Raw genomic sequence first — 13,976 nt, 5'->3', positions numbered from 1 at the left:
GCCGCCGGTGTGGGTGGTTGTGGGAGAAGGCTCAGGGGGCTCAGCAGCTAGGAGCTGTTCAGGCCTCACTGGCAGTGCCCAGGGGGAGCAGGAGAAGGGGGGCAGGGGAGAAGGATTGGCAGGTCCAGCAGCTCTAGTAGGAGAGACAACAGGTGGGTCAAGCTCCTCCTCCCCCTTCTCCAAGCAGGGAACAGAGATTTGGAGGACTAGAAAGGCTCCAGGAAGAATCTCTAGGAAAACCTCTCTGACCCAGCCTGATCTTGTCACTGGGTAGGAAAGAGAGGTGATAAAACTCAGGGAAGCAAAGAGGAAGTTCTCTTTTATGCTGAGTCCATCAGAGCGGACAGAACTCTTAACTGAGGTCTGGAGGAGGCACCCATTGCTGGTCTAGACAGCCAGAGGAGGCTGAAAGGTAATGGTAAATCTGTAGAGATCTAAGAAGGGGAGATAGGAGTACAATATTGGTTAAAAATAGCTGGTTTATACAAGAAAGTCAAGAAGCTAATGGAGGATAGGAATATAAGTATAGAGGAACCAATAGAAAAAATATATAAAAGAATGAAAGAAAATAAAAGAGGGTTAGCAGGTGCAATATATAAGAAAATGATCTCAGATAAGAAACAAATAATTACTCAGTTACAAAGAAAATGAGAGTCAGAAACGCAAATAACAGAGCAAAAAGCTATAAAACTTACGAACGGAATTACAAAACTTAAAGTATACAAGTTTAAAGAACTAGAATTAAAAATTTTTACCAAATGGTATAAACCGCAGCCACGCTGGCAAATATGTTTCCAGGACTGAGCCCCAACTGTTGGCATTGCAAAAATGTAAAAGGGTGGTATTCACATATGTGGTGGAAATGCCCAGAAGTTATTTTTTTTTGGAGAAATAGTGTAGGAAAAAAGAATAGATTATTTGCAGTAAATATAAACATAGATTTTGATTTAATGTTGATAAGTACAATAGGATTTGAGATAATAGAGAGAAAGCACCAAGAACTACTGAAAGCAATGGTTTTAGCAGGTAAAGCGGTTATAGCAGCAGGTTGGAAAGATGCAAGTAAATGGACAGAGAGAAATTGGCTTAACTATTTGTTTGAAATTATTCAATCAGATACAATCTCCATAATTAACCAAAACATGCCATGGGAAGACAGAACAGCGACAATCCAGGAGAAATGGACCATATACTGAAGATGGATGGAAGAAGAACAAAGAAACGACATTCAGTGGAAGCTCCAAACATTATGCCCCTGGCTGAGAGAAAAGGACTAAAAACAACAGACTGGATGGAGGGGTGGAGGATGGGGAAAAACTGTAAAAGCACAATGGAATATGAAAATGTATAACCAGAACGGTAATAACAATAAAAATATTTATTAAAAAAAATCTGTAGAGATCTATAACATTCTAAGATGAGGAGCCTGTCCTGTATTTTAACATCTGATTGGGCCATATATAGAGAGAGGGACAGAGGAATTGTGTTTTACACATTCGTTTAAATCCCTTGCTCAGTCTGGTGCTGTGCTAAGAGTATGCTTGTGAACATTTTCTTTTTAATGAATACTTCATAACTTTTGATGCTGCTGGTGGCTCTCTGAACCACATAGACCTCCACCATCTCAGACATGCTATTTTAAAAGGAGCGCCAGGGGGAAGGCAGGCAGTTGGCAAGTGGCTATTCCTCCAGTGGCTCAGAAGGTACTGAATGGTCCACACGGTGACCAGGTGCCGGGCAGCAGGAGACACAGAGGCAAGGCCTCAGAACTTGGAAGGGAAGTTGGGAGTCATCCTGACCCTCCAAGCAGGCAATTCCTTACAAAGGTCAGGTGGTGGCTATGGCTCCTCAAGAAAGAAAAGCCTCTTAAGGTGTTGGGAAAACCTTGGAGGGCAGGGTGGAACAAGGCCTGCAAGTTGGACCAGGCCCATTCCGCCACATATGGTGTTAATAAAATGATCAAATTTAATTAAGATTTCTTCTGAACCCTCCCAGATAATAAAATATTACCAAGAAATCTCTTGTAAAAGATAATACAATTTTTATAAATATTATCATTATTTTGGAGAACAAGATCACTTTCAAGTCTGTCCATAAATAAATTCACCAGTCCTGGAGCAAATTTACAACTTATTGCATAGACATCACCCTTTTTTCAGAACTGGCAACCCTAATCAGCCAGTCAGGTCCTACTCCAAGAGGTGAGGACGTCAGTCAGTTCTGCAGAGCAGGGTCTTCACTGCAGTTGGCCCAAGTCTCTGGATTGCCTTCCTGAATAAGGTTCAGAGTTGCGTCTTCCTCATCTTTTTTCTGATGGGGTACAAAATGATTTTGTGCATATGGGGGTGTTTTTCTGAAGAGACACATCCCAGGAAAAACTTTCCCACAAGCCCTTAATTCCCCTCTCCTGCAAAGACTAAGCCCAAGTACATGCCACCTGAATGAAAGCACATTCTTCCCCAGTTTTTGCATCTTCTCACCCCTCTAGAACATAACAGAAGCCAATGTTGGATCAAGCCGATGGCCCATCCAGTCCAACACTCCTCTGTCACACAGTGGCCAGAAACACCAGGTGCCATCAGGAGGTCCACCAGCAGGACCAGAACTCCAGAAGCCCTCCCAAAGTGGTCTCCCAAGCACCAAGAATACAGAGTGTCACTGCCCCAGGCATAAGAACATAAGCATCATTGCCCCAGACAGAGTGTTCCATCTATACCTTGTGGCTGATAGCCACTGATGGACCTCTGATACATATGTTACCCTAATCTTCTCTTGAAGCTGTCCATGCTTGTAGCCACCACTGCAGCAGTGAATTCCACATGTTAATTACGCTTTGGGTGAAGAAGTACTTCCTTTTATCTGTTCTAAACTTACTGCTAATTAATGTAATCGAGTGCCCAAGAGTTCTTGTTTTGTTGGAAAGGGAGAAAAGTACTTCTTTCTCTACCTGCTCTATGCCATGCATAATTTTGTAAGCCTCTATCAACTGACACCTCAATCATTGTTTCTCCAAGCTAAAAGGTCCTAACCTCTTTAACCTCATAGGGAAGGTATTCCATCCCCTTTGTGGCAGAACAGTCCTGCTCTGGCCTACAGGCCCTGTTCCACCCTACCCTCCCGGGATTTCCCAACACTGTGTCTCTTTCTCAGTTCAACTGCCGCCGCCACCTGACCTTTGTAGGTATTGGCCATTGGGAGGGTCAGGACTCCCAGCTTCCCTTCCAAGTTCTGAGGCCTGGCCTCTGTGTCTCCCAGTACCCAGGGCCTAGTTAACACAGGGACCGCTTACTGCCTTGTGCACCAGTGGGGGAGGAGCCACTTGCCAACTGACCACCCTCCCTTACCCCCTGGTGCTCCTTTTAAAATAGTGTGTTCAAGACAGTGAAGGTCTATGTGGCACAGAGAACCACCACCAGGATCAAAAATTACAAACTATTTATTAAAAAGAAAATGTTCACAAGCATACTTTTAGCACAGCACCAGACTGATTCAAAAAGAAAGGGGATTCGACTTCCGGTCTTTGGCGCTTCAACGATGGCTGTGTCTCTTGGCTCCTCCAAGAGACGTGTGCCCTGAATCAGGGATTAGGAGGGAGCCCGATTGTGCACGCTCCCCCATGGAGCCCATAGGCAATGGGCTCCTAGCCAGGGGGCTTTGGAGAGCCCTACCTCTGGCCATCAGCCAGTACAGGGGGCTACTCTCTGCCCTGAAGGTCCTGCCCTGATTCCAAGTATTGGATTAGAAGTGACCACCGGAACAAGCGTTTGGAGGTTTAGTGATTTTCTCTGCCTGGCGTGATCTCAGGGGCTGTCTTAGGACCTGGTGGATCGATTCAAGGACTGATGAGTGAGTTTTCGTTGAAACGAGACACCAAAACCTGGATGTGAAGTCCCCCTACTATAAGCGGAGGGGGGGAGGGGACGCCCTATCTCCCAACATTTTAAGCAAATGCGAAAGCATGATTGGAGGGACTGATCAAATTGTGGCGATTGACTGTAGCAGAGAGTTTTTCTGAAAGTAAGCTGAGCATTTAAACAGACCTTAGAGACTTTGGCATTCTTTCTTGGCGAATGTAAACATCCCCAAAAGATGGCGATGAGAGGTGAAGAGGGAGGCGGGATTAATGTTTTCTTCAGGAAGGAGAACAGTGGAAAGCTAGGTCATGTGACCTAACCATAGACTCTGTCTTTAAAGTGAATCGTGGGCCCTCTAGTGGCTAAAATGGAGTAGCGACCTGGATCTGTACTAAAGGTGGCTATATTTTTAAAGGGACAGTACTTGGTGCGCACTTTGATCATAGAGACTTATGAACGGTTGGAGATTCTAAAGTTTAGTTCATTTGTGTTTGGATTGGCAAACGGATCGAAAAGCATTTTTTTTTTTAGTAAAGGGCTCGCTACCCCAACTTCATAAGATCGGCTTGCTAAGAGAAAGGTTGGATTCTTCAATGAACGTGTTTTTAATGCAACAAAAGGAAGGTCTCTTTGGATTTAAGACGTTTAAGGAAGCGAAGATGTCCCTGGAAAAAAAGAACTTGGTTTATATCATGAACGGACAGATCCGGACTTATAAAAGCTAAAAGCTAATTGGAGGAAGAAGAAGAAAAAGAAGATAAACTGTTGAAATGTTCTTACTGAGGGAACATTGGTTTTAAAGATTTTGCCTTTGGGGGGAGTAAAGCGTAAAAGGAGATGCCAATTTTTCTTAAGGGCTGTGTCTATGTGTGTTCTAGTTTTGGAATTACTTTCTGCCTAGTCTGATAAGCTGGTTTTGTCAACAGCAGTGATGATTGGCGGGCACTCTTCATGTTTGAAAGTATTTGTCAAACCTCCACATTTGGGTTTTTAGTTAGGTTCTTTTTACTTTCTCCTTTAGATGTAGATTTTCCCCTTCCCAATTTCTGTTGTAGTTTTATAGAAAAGCAAATTAAAAAATCCCCTTTGGGGGGCCAAAACAAAAAAAGCAAAAAGCAAAAAAGAAAGGGGATTCAAAAGAAAAGGGTAAAACACAATTCCTCCCTCTATACATGCCCTTTTTTGTTGTTGTTGCTCAGTCACACAGTCGAGTCCGACTCTTCGCGACCCATCTGTTGTTAAATACAAGGGTCAGGCTCCTTAGCTTAGAATGTTGTAGATCTCTACAGAGTGGCCATCACCTTGCAGCTTCCTTCAGCTGTCCAGGCCAGCACACATGGCCATGGCCTCCTCCTCCTCCAGACCTCAGTTAAGAGCTCTGTCCGCTTCGATGGAATCAGCACCAAAGGAGCCCTTCCTCCTTCCTCCAAGTATTTTTATCATCTATCTTTTCCCCACCCACTGACCAGGTCGGGCTGGGTCAAAGAAGCTTTTCCTGACATCTCTGGAAGTTTCTTCCTGAAGACGTTCAAGTACTTAGTACCTCCAAATCTCTGTTCCTGCTGTGTGTGTGGGGGGGGGGGGGGGAGACTAGACCATCCAATTGTCTCTAGTTGGACCTATTAGCATTTCTTAAGAGGTAGCTGAAGTGAAGCCAGAAAGCCATTGAACTGACTTCCTCCCCCCTGCCTGCTCTCTGCCCAGAGAAAAACTTTTAAAATCTCCTGGTGAAGGTTTTTCCCAGTTCAGACCTCCACCCCAAAATACATTTCCTTCATACCTTTAATGATTTCAGTTGTCCTTTACTGCACTTTTTCCAGTGCTGTAATATCTTTTTTTGAAGTGCAGTGACTAGAACTGTATGCAGTATTTCAAATGCTGCACCATCAACTTACAAAGGGGCAGGCCCGTAGCTACCACGGGGCCCATGGAACCCACCCCCCACAGTTTTTACGGGCCCCTCCCCCGATCCTCGGATCCACCTCCCTCTCCCCGGCCCCCTCACCCCCGATCGATCGCCTGCCTGTCAGTGTGGGTCCAGCCCCAGCCCCTGTTCCCCTCCAAGCTGCTTGTGCTTTGCCTCTCCCCTGTAATCGCTTCTGTTTTTCTTTCCCGGGTCAGTTTTCTCCACTCCCCCCCCACACACTCCCACTTTTTCCTGTTAGCCCGATTCCAAGGGCTCCATGCCCTGCAAGGGCTGGAATCTCATCTTTCTGTAGAAGCGGGAGGCCACTAAATCTGTGTGCCTTGTACGTTTAAAAGCAACTTAATTTCTCTCTGACTGCTGAGTCCCTGTTTGGGGTCCGGCGCTGCTGGGTTTCTGCATCACATGGCTGTTTGAATACGGAGCTAGGTAAGCTGGGCGCTCTCTATCCAGGCCTCGGCTCGGCATCAGGGAGGGAGGGAGGGAGACCAGGGAGGGGGTGAATCTTAGTGATGGTGGTAGCAGCAGTGTGAGCATTTTTTATTTTTATTTGATTTCTTATTTGTTGTGATGTCAGTGCCCTTTTTGTGACGTCGGTGCACATGTGTGGAGCTTTTGGGGAAACAGACAGGCAGGCCTACTGCATAGGCGAAATCCCTGGAAGTTGTGACATCTTGGTTTGACCCAGCTGCAGCCGCTCTCTCTGCCCTGACATCTGCATATGCCGGAAAATGGAACTGCCTCGCCCCAGAGCTAACACCATTCAATCTCAATTGTTAATCCTATCAATCCGATCTCATCTTTCCTCCTCACATTTCCTTCATAATGAAAAGTCCTTCTACTTCTTTCCCACACCCTAAGCCCAGGAGAGCCATCAAGCAGTATTGTTTCCATTTTGATTAGTGTAAATTAGCAATCCATTAGTCCTTCGACCACCGGAGAAGTAACCAGGAACCCGACCCAAACTGTACTTTGCATCTAGAAGAGAATCTCCGGTCTCTTCTGTGCACTCCTGGGAACTCTGTACAAAGTTCCCAAACTACATTACTTTATCCCTCATTAATCCCATCAATGCTTTGTTCCAAGGGACCCTTCACATCAGCAAGCCCTCTGGACACGTTTTTGGGTATAACTAGCCCAGCGCAGTCCCAGTCTCTGTGTCTCTGCCCTGGGCACCTACTGGCAGGTCACCCCCAGACTTCATTTGGATCACGCTCCATCTTTACAGTCTCTGTTCCATGGACCCCTAATCTCCTGGATAGGTAAAGTGTATTTCCCCAACACCCTCCTATCGTTACCACTCACCTCTGTACTTCCATTATTTGTGTGTATGATTTAACATGTGTTCTATTTCTGTATGTGTGCATTTTATTAGGATTTCCTTCTGTTTAATAAAAACAATCCTTTTGATTAAGCAATTGTCTGGTTAGTGAGAGTTCTCCTAAGGGAAAAATCCCCACAAAACATAGGTGGAGATTTTTGCTTGTTACCTCCCTCTCACAAAAGCCATTTTGTCTCCTTCGACAGCCCTTTTGGGCAACACAGACCATTTGAGGTAACACAAGGCCCCACCTGCTACTACCGCCAGTAGGCTCGGAAGGCTATCTGCTGCAGTGCTAGATGCTTGGTACACCAGACAGACAGCCAAACTCTCCTCAGCATCCACACTAGGCCAACACAGTCAGTACCAGCGATCTTTGGCGTGGAGAGTGCTCCGAAGGAAAAACACCCTCACTGGAGTATCACCACCCCTCCGCCCCGCCCCTCTCTTTGGGACTGATGGAGGACTGAATAACCTGGAGGGGGTCTGTTCTTTTAAGGCAACTGTTTCACTCTCCCTTGTCCAGGTCTTGGTCACCCATGCTCGGGGTCCCCATCTTGTGCTGCAAGGTAACTTTGTGGTGCCGCGGTCTTGTTATTGATGGAGCTGGCATTGCACAGCATCAGTGCCGAAGGGGGGTATAATTTCCTAGCCCTCTCACCAACATGTCTCGGGATGGGACGAAGGTGGGAAGGGGACCGAGTGTAGTCGTATCTCCGTCTCCTTCCATTCCAGTACCTTCTCCTGCCACACCCCCCTTTGCCCCCCCGGTCCCTGGGAACCCCCCCCCCCGCCCGGTGCTGGCACTCCCGATGTCAATCAGAACTGTTGTGTTCCACTCCCCCGTCTTCCCCCCACCCCCGCTCTCAGGATTCACTGGGTCAGACCGGGCCAGACATGCCAGTCCTGGAGTTCCACTGGTCGGGAAGGGAGGTAACAAGAGACTCACAGTTACAGGTGGGGGGAAAACACCCAGGCGCCATTCAAGGGCCAGAATCAGGCAGCCAGGAAGCAGAGCCCGCCAGAGCCAAATGACACTGTCCAAGGCCACCGAAGCCATTCAAGGTTGCATTCCGAGCCCAGAGAAAGCCGACCCTGGAGCTGACAGGCTGTCCAGAGTTGTCTAAAGCCACCCGAAGCTATCCAAGACCACCTGAAGCCATCTGAAGTTGCCCGAGTCCACCCAGCAGCACTCTGCGCCAACCGACTGCACCCTTGTGGCTCCCTGCACCACCACCAGTCTTCACGACAGCCCCCCCTGCAGGCCTCAGCAGGGGCCCCACAAGCCTCCTCGAAGGTCTCAGAGGACTTTTGCACTAGACTTCCCCTGGCAGTGCCTCACAGCTCCCTCCAGTAGCCCCTCGGCGGCTCCCACAGGTCCTCCCAGGGGGGTAGACTGTCCTCTCTGCAGATCCCCCTGGTAGACGCAGGTAGCCCAGTGGAGCTGCCGCAACCTCTGACCAGGCCCGAGAGTCTCAGAGGCCCACGAGTTTGCATCAGCCAAGCCCGCCGGCCCCAACCAGTAAGTCCTGGCTGCCGGCCACTGATTCCTGGCACACAGACAAACATGGACGCCAACAGGCAAACACAGACGGTGTAATGAGTGGAGTAGAAACAGATGTAACTGTCCCACCAGATAAACAGTCCCTCCAGGGGTCACAAAGTGGTCCAAAAAAATAAATAAAATGCAAAAATGCTAAAGGCTGTTGAAGGTAATTAGTACACCAAGCCTGAATATAAAACAGCTCTCAGTTTGCTATATTATTTGTGCTGTGGATGATTCTAGTATTGCGGAAGACACAGCGTGGATTCTGTAAGAGAAGATCTTGTCTCACTAACCGGCTACTGTTCTTTGAGGGGGTGAACAAACATGTGGACAAGGGGGACCCAATAGATGTTGTTTACCTTGACTTCCAGAAAGCATTTGATAAAGTTCCTCATCAAAGGCTCCTAAGTAAGCTCAAAAATCACGGGATAAAATGACAAGTCCTTTCGTGGATCAAAAACTGGCTAATTAATAGGAAACAGAGAGTATAAATGGGCAGTTCTCTCAGTGGAGGGTGGTAAGCAGTGGGGTACCACAGGTATCCGTACTGGTTCCGATGCTTTTTAACTTGTTCATTAATGATTTGGAGTGGGGAATAAGCAGTGAAGCGGCTAAATTTGCAGATGACACTAAATTGTTCAGGGTGGTAAGAACCAGGGAGGATTGTGAGGGACTCCAAAGGGATCTGTCGAGGATGGGCGGGTGGGCGTCAACATGGCAAATGGGGTTCAGTGTGGTGCACATTGGGCAAAAAATCCTAACTATAAATACATGTTGATGGGGTCTGAACTGGCAGAGGCTGACCAAAAGAGAGATCTTGGAATTTTTAGTAGATAACTCACTGAAAATGTCGAGACAGTGTGTGACTGCAATAAAAAAGGCCAATGCTATGCTGGGGATTATTAGGAAGGGAATTGAAAACAAATCAGCCAGTATCATAATGCCCCTATATAAATCAATGGTGAGACCTCATTTGGAATACTGTGTGCAGTTCTGGTCACCACACCTCAGAAAGGATATTATAGTCAGTGTTCCCTCTAAGCGGAGTTAGTGTAAGCTAGCTCACAGTATTCTAGCCTCACACATTTTTGTCTTAGCTCAGGAAGGAGGGCTCCAGAGCAAACTAATTAATGCAGTAGCCAAATCGCTCGCTCACCACTTTAATGCCAGTAGCTCACAAAGTAGAATTTTTGCTCACAAGACTCCACAGCTTAGAGGGGGCATTAATTATAGCATTGGGGAAAGGGCAACTAGAATGATAAATGGGTTGGAACACTTTCCCTATGGGGAAAGGTTAAGGCACTTGGGGCTCTTCAGTTTAGAGAAATGACAGCTGAGGGGTGACATGATCACGGTTTACGAGATTATGCATGGGAAAGAGCAGGTAGAGAAAGAGGTATTTTCTCCCTTTCTCACAATACAAGAACTCCTTGTGGGCACTCAATGAAATTGCTGAGCAGTCGGGTTAGAATGGATAAAAGGAAGTTCTTATTTACCCAAAGAGTGATTAACACATGGAATTCGCTGCCACAGGAGGTGGTGGCAGCTACAAACATGGACGGCTTCAAGAGGGATTTGGTCCATCCGTGGCTATTAGCCACAAGGTATAGATAGGAACTCTGGGTCTGGGGCAAGGGATGCTCTGTATTCCTGGTGCTTGGGATGGGGGCAACAGTGGGAGGGCTTCTGGTGTCCTGGCCCCACTGCTGGACCTCCTGAGGGCACCTGGTGTTTTTGGCCACTGTGTGACGGACTAGCCCTCACTCAGAGCTTCAGCTAGGCAGCAGTGTGCATGTGTGTGGGGGGGGGTGTTCCCCCAGTGATTCTGAGCCGCATCTTTAAGTTTTGCCCAGGGCTCTGGCGGCATTAAGATGGCCCCTGTGTGTAAAATGCTTTCTGCTCAAGTTATCATATCTGTATTTTATTCACCCAGGCCTTTCAGAAATATCAGGCAAGGTGGAGTGGTTGGTCACATTCAGTAAGAGCACTCCTGCTTTATTTGAGCAAAAATTATTTATTTAGTTACAGCCCATCCTTTGTCATAGAGACTCAAGGTGCGTTACAAAGGGGAAAACAATGCCTTCAGATAGCACGTTACATCTAACCAGCAACCTAACAGGCCAAGAATTGCAGATCAGAAGCAATGCAGAAAGTATCAGATATGATATGTCAAAGAAAGCAGAGCATGGAATTACAGGAGTAGAAAACAATGTAGTAGAAGCAGGACAGTAAACACAGTAATACATAACACCAGATTCGTGTTGCCAAATCCCAGGTCCCCACTTCTAGACAGCCTGGCTGGCATGTTAATAAAGTTCCTTGTTCATTCTTTGTGCAAACTGATCATATTAATTAGGCACCAAGTTGCTTTCTGTTTGCTCTTGGCACCCACTGGGAAAAGTCTGGGAAGGAACTGTGTACTTTGTGTCCGAGAACTGCAGCTTCTCTATCTTTAGGCAGAATTACACGTTGTACAGAAATGATGCCAGAGGGGCAGCGGGTCTAATTTGTTACAGAAGAAACAAACAGGAATGTAGTAGCGGCTCCTCAAACACCAGCAAGATTTTCTCCCAGTATGAGCTTTCATGTACTTCCAGCACATGCAAGTGGGTCCGCGGGAGGCAAACACATATCTGCAGAAAATCTACAGGCAGCCGAGGACCAAAGTGCACCTTCCTGCACTGGGCGATAACCGGCAGTCGGGACAAGGGCAGAGGCCACTCACAGAAGCTGTCCTTAGCAAATGCCCCAGTTTTCCTGAGCTCATTAACACACCGGAAATGGCCCCCCTTCCTCCTCCTCCTCCTCCACCCCTGCCCATTTCATGGCTCCTTAATAACTCTGCTGTTGGTTTCCTTTTCATACATAAATACCTGCCAATACGGGCATTGGACCAATTGAAAAACTTCACTGGTGGAGAAGAATTTAAATTAAAGAGTTATGCAGATGATGTAGTATTGACAATGTTAAACACACAAAATACAATACAATTTGTTATGGAACACATGGAAAAGTTTGGTTCCCTTTCTGGATTTAAAACTGATAAGAAAAAAAACTAAAATGATTTCAAAATTCTTAACAAAACAGGAAGAAGATAATATTAAATGAACTACAGGCTGTGATTTGGTCACCAATTCAATCAAATATTTGGGAATAAATGTGTCTGAGAAAAAAGAAACAATTTTTCAAGATAATTATGAAGCCGTTTGGAAGAAAAATCAAAAGGATTTGGAAGGATGGTCTAAATTAAATTAGTCCTGGCTTGGGAAAAATTCTGCAATAAAAACGAACATTGTACCAAAAATTATTTTATTTTATTCCAGATGCTCCTAATTGAGATACATGACAAGATATTGCAAGACTGGCAAAGACAGATAAATACATTAATATGGAAGGGTTAGATTTAAAGTTTTACGAGATGGAAAAAAAGAGGAGGCCCTTGAGGCTCCTAATATCAAGTTGTACTATCAAGCAGCCGGCTTGGTTTGGATCTCTGACTGGATCAAAAACCCAAATGAAAGACTGATGAAATTGGAAGGAGCAGATTTGTCTGAAGGTCTACATATGGAAAGCAAAAACAAGTGTAGTAAACAGACTCACTACTTACAGATTGGCAAAATGCTAAAGAACATGTAAAAGAAAGTAGCAAATACAAAGTAGCCACATAAGAAAAATACAAAATAAAAACACAATGAAGAACTTGTGTAATAACACACCACCATAGAAAAATCCACAGAATAATGGAGAACTAATATAATAATGCAACGTTGGGTCTGGATGTTTGATTACAACACTTCCGAGTTCATCCTTCATCAGGGTGTTCCCTTTAAGTTTCTGTGGTTTCCATACTTTTACCCACATGCACTGGGAACAATAACAATTCAACACAAGAACGGATGCAAATCTCCAATGTGTAATCAGGTTCAGAAGATTCAGACTTCCAGTGGGACCGACGGTAGTGCGTCTGTTTACTACACTTGTTTTTGCTTTCTATAATTGGATTCTTATACAAGAGTGTAGTGAGCATCACTGAAGGTCTACATAGTCATCTTTGGATTTAAAAAGCTGGAAAAACACTCAAAATGAAGAGATGTAATTCACACATTACCAGAGACAGTTTATTGAAAAATTGGTGGTCATGGGCATATAAGTCCCCCAATATCACCTGTAATGTCACCACTCAATGCTTATTATGACAAACCTGAGAGGGAAAATAATGATTTTATAACATATCACAAGATATGATCAGTGAGGAAAAATTAAACCTTGGCAAGCTACTAATGAAGAAGGGGAAAAGATACAATGGCTGTGGTCACACACACTAAATAATCTACTTTCAATGCACTTTGCAACCAATTTTTCCTGTGTGAACTGGCAAAGTCCACTTGGAAAGTGGACTGAAATTGGATTGAATGTAGATTATTGAGTTTGTGTGACCTCAGCCAATGGCTAACATATCTTCAACTTTCATTGAGACTTAAAGAAGTTACGCATATAGAAGGAGAACTTACCTATGTTTTATTTTATAATTGATAAGACAAAAATGAAAGCACATTATGAGGAAATAGTAGGATATTATGAGTAGGTTGTTATTGTGGTTTACTAAGCCACCATGTTATACATCTTTTTAATAGATTTGTAATATTGCCATCTGGGGGGGGGAGAAAAGAAAAACTTCACTGGCATAAAAACTGGTCAGTCTTTCATGTGCCACAAGGAGACTCATTTCTGCACTATGTGTCATTTTATGAAGATTTTAAAAATTTTAAGATTTCCACTGCAGCAAGAGCAGGTGCTGGTAGAGACGCCTCCTTCCTGCCAAAAACAACACACACACACCCCCAGTGAACAAATCGAGCCACACGAGTCTGTCCCCTGAAGCTGCTTTCGGTCGTTCAATTTCCCTTATTGGGGGCGGGGGGCTCGAAGTCGGGCTCTCACTCAGCGGCCTCTGGCGTCAGTCTGTCTCCCCCCCCCCCCCCCCCCCGCTCAGAGGGGAGGTGCGGCTCTTCCCACCCGGGATTTGTCTGGAGGCCACTCAGTGGGCTCCCCCCTCCCCCTTTCTTTCTTTTTTAATTCGTCCTATTCTTCTGCCTTTTGGGGGGGGGGCGGGAGAACCGGAGCGCGCAAGGCCAAGGCGCGGCCCCTGACCTTCGCCCCTCACTCCGACGCCTCAGCAGGAGGCAGCAGAGCAGCGTCCGCACTTTGTCCCTGCTGGCTGCGGCCGCTGTCGAGACTCAGCAACTTGGCAAGGCGCGCTTGGGGAGCCTTCCCGGACTTCGCTTGCAGGCAGCACGTGGGCAGCACGGGAGAGCCCACCGGGGGCGGGGG

At 46.0% G+C, this 13,976-nt stretch overlaps 1 protein-coding gene across 1 annotated transcript in view; it reads right to left on the bottom strand.

The window, feature by feature from the left end:
- LOC107105430 (cytochrome P450 4F22) overlaps window positions 1–13,976 on the bottom strand; it is a 54,289-nt gene that overhangs the window by 39,905 nt on the left and 408 nt on the right. The window lies entirely within an intron of this gene.

This window comes from Gekko japonicus, unplaced genomic scaffold (assembly GCF_001447785.1).
Source record: "Gekko japonicus isolate JY-2015 unplaced genomic scaffold, Gekko_japonicus_V1.1 scaffold1211, whole genome shotgun sequence".
NCBI lineage: Eukaryota > Metazoa > Chordata > Lepidosauria > Squamata > Gekkonidae > Gekko > Gekko japonicus.
The sequence above is the reverse complement of the archived record's forward strand: the minus strand, read 5'-3'. Positions and strand labels throughout refer to the sequence as shown.